The following is a 7600-nucleotide window of genomic DNA, read 5'->3' as shown; positions in this document are numbered from 1 at the left end:
ATCTATTTAATTTTTTTTTTCACATAACAGCTGCAAAAAAAAAATATATATATATATATATATATATTATTCCGGTCAACTGGCCGGACCTCCAGGAAAATGTCCAAGAGGACAACCGGATACACCCAAAAATTCAAAAATTATCTGGGAGAATGTCTGGCCGGAAGACCGGATAGACCATCAAAATTCAAAATTCAAATATTCTGTCACTACTCATATTCTAGAAAGAGTTTTCACACGTAAATATAGAATTAATTTTTGAGAATTATATCCAAACCAAACACTTGAATTGTAAGTGTAAAATCATGATTACAACCTCATACCATACAGTCTTTATTTTTTCAGAAACTAGAAAAATAAGAATAAAAATGAAAAATTTGGGACTAAAGTCAACAAGAGGTTTCGGTAGAGGGAATGAGGGGGAGCAGTAAATGGGATTAAATAGTAGAGGGTTAACATGATTATTTTCGCATCTAATCCCAATAGTGAATAGTCCCCCACATTCTATCCCACCCCCCCTAGGACACAATAGTCCCCCATATGGGGACATGGAGTCCGGCCGGACTCCATGTCCGGCGGATTAAAAAAAAATCAAACGGCGGATAAATAATACTATTTGAATTGTAATCTAAATAGTGGATAGTCCCCCCTCCAATTCCCCAATCAAACACGCCCAAAGGCCATGTTTGATTCACAACACTAATAGTGAGGTATTAATAATCCTATTAAATTAGTGTGGTATTAGTTATCCCACCCCTACCCCATTACTAATAATCCTACAAATTTGTTGGATTAATTATCCATTGGATTAATAATCCTAAACCAAAATGTCAAAACAAACATAGGATGATTGGGCCCACGGATTAATAATCTCAATCCTATGCTTTAATCCTTCCAATCAAACATGCCCAAAGGGTGTTGAGAAAAGGTCGCGAGGGATTGATATGGGTTGGTGAGGGTAGGGATAGGTTTTGTGGTGGTGGGATTTGGTGAGGGAGGATTGGTTGGCACTGGAATTACAGAAAAGAAAATAAGAAGAGAGGAGAGAGAAGAGAGGGTGAAATATTGAAGGACAACAATGTGAAATATTTTTTTGTTTGATGCAACATTTTCAGCAATTAAAACTGTTTTCATTTTGTAATTAATTGTCCCAAATTTCATTTTTCTATTAAATGTCCTCTTTTTTTTTTTTTTGGAAACTAATCATTTCAAAAAAAATTTCTCATTTTTTCCACTAAAAGACAAGACAAAAGTTTTGCAAAATAAAAAAAAACACATCCAAACAAAATATCACATCCAACCCCATAATCATTTCACTTTTTCTCTCACAAACATCACATCCAACCACATAAAAACCCAACTATCTTCCCAAATACCAAAAATTTTCAATAATGATAGAGACCACTAATTTTGGAGCTTTAAAAAGACCACTAATGATATGGCACTCAATAAAAAAAGAAAAAAATACAACACCAAGGCCAAAATATCAAATCATTCCTGGTAAGGCCCACTGCCACATCATTAGTGATAACACTAATTAGTGCTTTCACTCATTTTCCAAAATTTTTTATCTCATAAAAACCTACATCTAATAAAATCTACATAAAAACTTACTTCCCAAACACCATCGAACTCTTGTAATGCTTTATTGAAGAATCCTCCCATCAACATTGGAGAGTTCGGAGAGGGAGAGATGCCCCATACATATTGTGTGACATTTTTTTGTTGGCATTAATGTTAAGGAGAAAAATAAATAGAAAAGAAATATAAAGAAAGATAATGCATAGTTTAAATTTATTTTAAATATGAATTTCCCTAGTCACTATATAAATATTGAATTTAAAACACAAATTATTTTTTATAAAAATATATTGTTTAAATTCTTAGTCTTAAAATTGTTTGTCTTGTTTGGTACAATTTATGGAATTATTGGTAACGTCTTTTTTTTTTGTGGGAAATTTATATCGTTTAGTGCAATTTTTATTTATATTTTATAAAGTAAAAATAATTTTAACAAAATTTAAAATATTAATTATTAATTTTTTTAATCAATTTTTTATTAAAAATAAACAAATTATTCCAAACATGCTTATTATTTTGTTTTTTCTCTCTTAATTTAATCTTGACAAAACTATTCATAACGAAACTATCATATGTAATTTTAGATTATAATCTTTGAGTGATTAAAATTAAATTTCCTAAATTTCAAATCCATGCATATATATTTTTTCGGGTATAAAAAAATCCTTACATCCTCTTTGTAAGTTCAAGGTCCGAATTGAGATTGTCAAGGTATTTTATTGTTTATTTTTAACTAGAGATTATAACCTAAACATTAACACTGACATTTCAATGCAAGTTTCGTTTGAATTAAAATTTATACGATGAAAGAAAATCAAATCCATATTTATCCAAACGCACCTAATAGTTTTGAAAACCATAATTGAATGTGAGAGCATTATTTAATGATTTTAATGAACTGGCAAATGCCGTGCAGGCTGTCGGTGTGGATTGATGATGATGTGTCTCTATCACCATCGGGTCAAACTCATGCCACATAGATTTTAGACTTGGGAATTGAATTGATTTTTTAATTTTTAATTATTTTAATTTGAGATTAACTTTGGATGATTATTTTTAGTTTTTTTTAATTTTTATAAAAAAATAAATAAAATAATTATAATTTAAATGTAATATTTTTAATCTACAAAACTTATTTTATCTTTTGTGATTATTTTAATCCTAATCCACCGCAACCCATCATGTCAAACGAGTGTTAGTCAGCCTCCGTTTGGGAAGTGGGTTGGCTTTTTGGCTTTTTGGCTTTTTTGGCTATTTTAGTCTGGGCTAAAAAGCTTGGTTTGGGAAGGGCTTTTTGGCTTTTTGGTTTTTTGACTTTTTTTTGTGAGAGAAGAGTGTAATGATTATGGGTTGGATGTGATGTTTTGTTTGTTGTGGCTAAAATAGTCTGTTTTGTCTTTTGTGGCTATTTTAGTCCCAACCCACTTGCCAAACACCACCTCATTAAACTACGTTGGATTTTTTGGCCTGATAAAGAAAAACATATTTTTAAATTTTTTTTTATCTTTTTAAAATCAGGTCATCTTTCTAATTTTTATTTTTTTAAAAAAAATTAAAAATATATTTATTTAAATCATCCCAACATCCACATTTCCTATCAACTTGCTTGTTTTTATTTTTTAAAAAATACTTTTCAGAAAATTTTACGTTCTTATTTTCTGTATTTTTTGGTTTTTACTAAATTTTTTTAATATTTTAAACAATTTTTTTACTTTTTAGAGACACCTAACATAAATACACCTAAAAAGTAAAAAAATTATAAAAAAAAATCTTTTAAAAATTCACTAAATACAAAAAATATAAAAAAAATACAAGAATTCAGTATATTTTTTATATTTTTATGTATTTATTAATTTTTTAAAATATTTTTTTACAAATTTTTTATTTTTTAGATATATCTAACTAAGGTACATCTAAAAAAGTAAAAAAAAATATTTAAAATTTAAAAAATATTCACTAAAAACAAAAGAATACGAAAACCAAAAAACTCAATTTTCAAAAAAATTAATCCAAAAAACTCAAACCAAACACACTAATATATTTTTATGGTTTAGATGAATAACAAATCAAAAAATTATGATTCAAATTGATAAAATAAAAAATTTAAAATTTATTTTGTTGTAAGGTTTAAACTTTAAAATTTTGTTTTCTTAATAATTGTGCCTTAAATTAAATAATTTTATCATGAAGAATTTAAAATAACTATATAAAAATAATTATTTAAAATCATATCAAGGTTTCTTTTTATAACAACATGCTTCTCTTTTTATTCGTCAATTTATCTTTTCTCATTATTCTTTTATCTATTAATCTCAAGGAGTATCTTTATTTGATATTCATATCCATTCAAACGGGGTCTTAGGGACATTTTGGAAATTAGGAAAAAAATCAGTCTATTAGTTTATTGGCTTATTTGGGTTACATTACATTTCTATTTTTTTACATATTTTTTCAAAAAAAAAAAACAAAAACAATATACTAATTTTTTTCCTATTTCTCAAACCAAGTCTTATCAACATGTGAACATCCATTTGTATTATTGATGTTTATGGACTGGTATTGCTTAGTTCTAAGATTAATAAAAATTGAATTCGTTTCCACAATTTTAGAAATTAAATCTCAAATTGAATCGTGAAAATTTTAAAATCAAATGGAAAACAAATTAGAATCAAACAGCCAATAAAAAAGAACAGTTTAATTCTTCTTCAATTTCATGCTTCTAAACTAAAAATTTATCACTGTATCTAATCAAGACTATTTAGTTTTTTTTTTTTAAAAAAAAATGATTCTACTTGTACAGGTATTCAAAAAATTTCAAAAGCATATTTCAAGATTTAAAAATATTTCTCAACCTAACTTTTATAAAATATGTAAAGACAACAAATTATTCATATTAGATAACAATTACTATAAAAATGAAAATTTCAATTATATAAAGTGTAAAGATCATTTAAATAGTGAAAAAAATTACGTATATTTTTATACCAATTTTTTTTTTTGTTGTGTATAGTGAAGGCTTAAAATGATTAAAGAAGTCAATGAGAAGAGAAGCAATTAGGGTGAGCAGCGGATATATCGGTCCGTCTAAACCTATCGAATCGAACCGATCTGTTTAATTTTGGACGGATGCATGATGACAAACGAACGGTTGCGGATTGATTTTTTTTCCAATCCGCCTAGTTTTTGACGGATAGCGGATTTGAGATTCATTTGGTCACAACCGAACCGCCAAACCGCGAACACCCTAATAATTTATAAGACTTTGTGTTTTTAATTTGTTTAGATATTATGTTTGTGTTTTCAATTGAAAAATAGTTTAAATATTTTGTGGAAAAAGAGTTTTCAACTTGAATATATTTTTTGAATTGAAAAAATAAATGTATTGTTTATTTATATTTTTTGATTTTTAAATCTAACTCTAAAAATAATAAATAAAAAAGATGATATATGCTGGTTAGTTTTTGTTTTAAAAAACAGATATAGATGTAACAATACAGAAGCATACAATCTTTACTATTGTTGTGTTCATGATTTTGGTGGTTTGAATTGTTTTTATATTTTAAGAACCACATATTGTAATACTTTATGTGGATAAGGTATGTTGTGATTGTAATATGTGGATGAGACATACAGAGATTGTAATTTTTTTTTAAGTTATTAACTGTAATATTTTTTTTTTTTTTTGAGAAAGTGCACAAGTTGAATTATGTTAAAAATTTATAAAATTTTAAACTGCCAAACCGATTCGCATCCATCCGTCAATCCGCTTAATCCACATCCACCGAATTGACGGACGGATGCGGATTGACTTTCTTCAATCTGCCAACCTGGCGGACAGATAGCGGTTTGGAGGTTTTGTGGCCGCAACCGACCCGCGCCTATCCTTAGAAGCAATGACCTTGTGACAGACTAATTTTGTAAAGTTTGATTCATTTTATATAATTCTTTTGAGTATAATTTTGTAAATAGAACCATAATTAATGATTTTTAACTCTTCAAAGTTAGAACCAAACCGTCCACTTAAAAAATTAGAGTGAACTATAGAATTCAGATGGGCTCGGATCAATTTGTCGACTTGACTAGTTTTTTCTTAACACCCTTCGTTTGTATAAAGCAATGAGAGGTTAGTTTAGCAAGTAGATGATAGAATGATGGGTATTTTGGGAAAAATGGAAGGTAGGAGGATCAATATGTCTAAATCCAACAACCTTTGGTTGTCCTAATATTCGACCCAACTAATAATAACGATAGCAACAACAAAACCTACCCCCAAACCAAAATTAAAAATACAAAACAAAAAAAATAAAAAAATTGAATCTTAAATAATGACATCCTCATGGAAGCTTCTTTAGTTTTAACCACTTTAAATTGCATATTCAAATGCATCCTCATTTCTGTCAAGAAGTTGGAACAATGAATAAAATGACCTTTTCAAAACCTACCCCCAAGAAAATGATGAATTAATATTATTATATAAAATTATTACATAAATATATAGATGTTAGATGGGAGATTGACAAGTTCAAAAGTTGATGTAATTTGTATGCTTCACGCTATCATCGTTTCAAATCATAATCAACTTCATTAGAGAAGAAATAATTTAGGAGCACATAGAAATCGATCAATATTGACAAGCTTTTTAAATAAATAAAAAATGAATTCACCAATAAATTTTATAAAATCTTATTCATTATTCTTACATTCCTTTAAATTTGAAGTAAATACAACAAACTCCAAAATTTTAGAATAATTACATTAATTTCTCTTTTAGCAATGTTAGAGGGAATACAAATAATGTAACGATATAAAGATAAGCAGTGCTTTTTTATTTTTGTTTTTATTTAGATTGAAGATAAACAGTATTAAGTGTGTATTTTAGTGTAAAAGAGATGACAGTATCATTTTTCTATCCATATGGTTAATGAATTTCAAATAAAAAATTATGCTAAATATTATATGAAATTAACCTTAAGGGGAGTTTAAACATGGTTTGTAGTCACTTTTTTTGGTTAGTAGCAAAAGCCAAAAGTTGGCTTTTTTGTCTTTTTTTTCATTTGGGATGTTGGTTTTTAGCCAACGGTGAAATTACAATTTTACCCCTCATGGGTCAAAATGTGTTACATAGGTGAAGTTGTAAATATTTTAAATAAATGGGGGTAGTTTGGTCATTTTATTATGATTTGACATCATAAACAAACATTAATCAAAAAAGTCAAAAGTCACTTTTTACCAACTTCCCAAATCATTTGTCTAAAAAAGCCAAAAGCTTGGTTAAAAGCCAAAAAATCACTTTTTACCATCTTTCCAAAACAACCATAAATTCATAGAGCTTATTTAGGAGAAGTCAGTGCTAAGTATTGTATTTTGTATTTAATTTTCATGTTGGTAGCAAAATTGATTTTTAAAAAAATGATGATAATAGATTTGTGTGAATGATGCCTATAGGTTGTAGGTCATCCTTCCCCATCACATTTGACATTGGCAAAGTTGTATGGTTCAAACGTGTGTACTTTATAAAATTACTAAATTAGGTGTATGGTTGGCTCATGTAAAGTCCATGAAAGCAAGAACTTTAGGTCTTTTTCTCTAAACTCTTTAAACATAATCAAAAGTCATATACAATTTTATTTATTATTATTTTTTTTCACAAGGTCTACTTTGAAAATTTTCTCCACCAAATAAAAATAAAAAAAGAATAAAAAAGGTTCCCACCTATGAGTATAAAATAGGTTCTACATTTTACAAAAAAGCCTTTGGTATATGTTTCTCAAAACATACACTTTATTTTTTTGCTAGATAGGCCCACATTAAAAAAGGATAAATTACAATTTTCCCTCTTTGGTCATTTTTTTTTTCTTCTTTTCACTTTTGCCCTTCATATTTCAAGTTTTTTCTAATTTACTTTAAAAATTAATTTATATTCAAAATTAAATAAAAAATGACACATTAATAACTATGTGTCATAAAAATATTTTATTATATATAATTCTTACTTCTAATATAAATTTAAATTCTAATA

This window comes from Camellia sinensis, chromosome 12 (assembly GCF_055761805.1).
Source record: "Camellia sinensis isolate YWXY chromosome 12, ASM5576180v1, whole genome shotgun sequence".
Lineage (NCBI taxonomy): Eukaryota > Viridiplantae > Streptophyta > Magnoliopsida > Ericales > Theaceae > Camellia > Camellia sinensis.
This window is presented reverse-complemented; position numbering follows the sequence as displayed.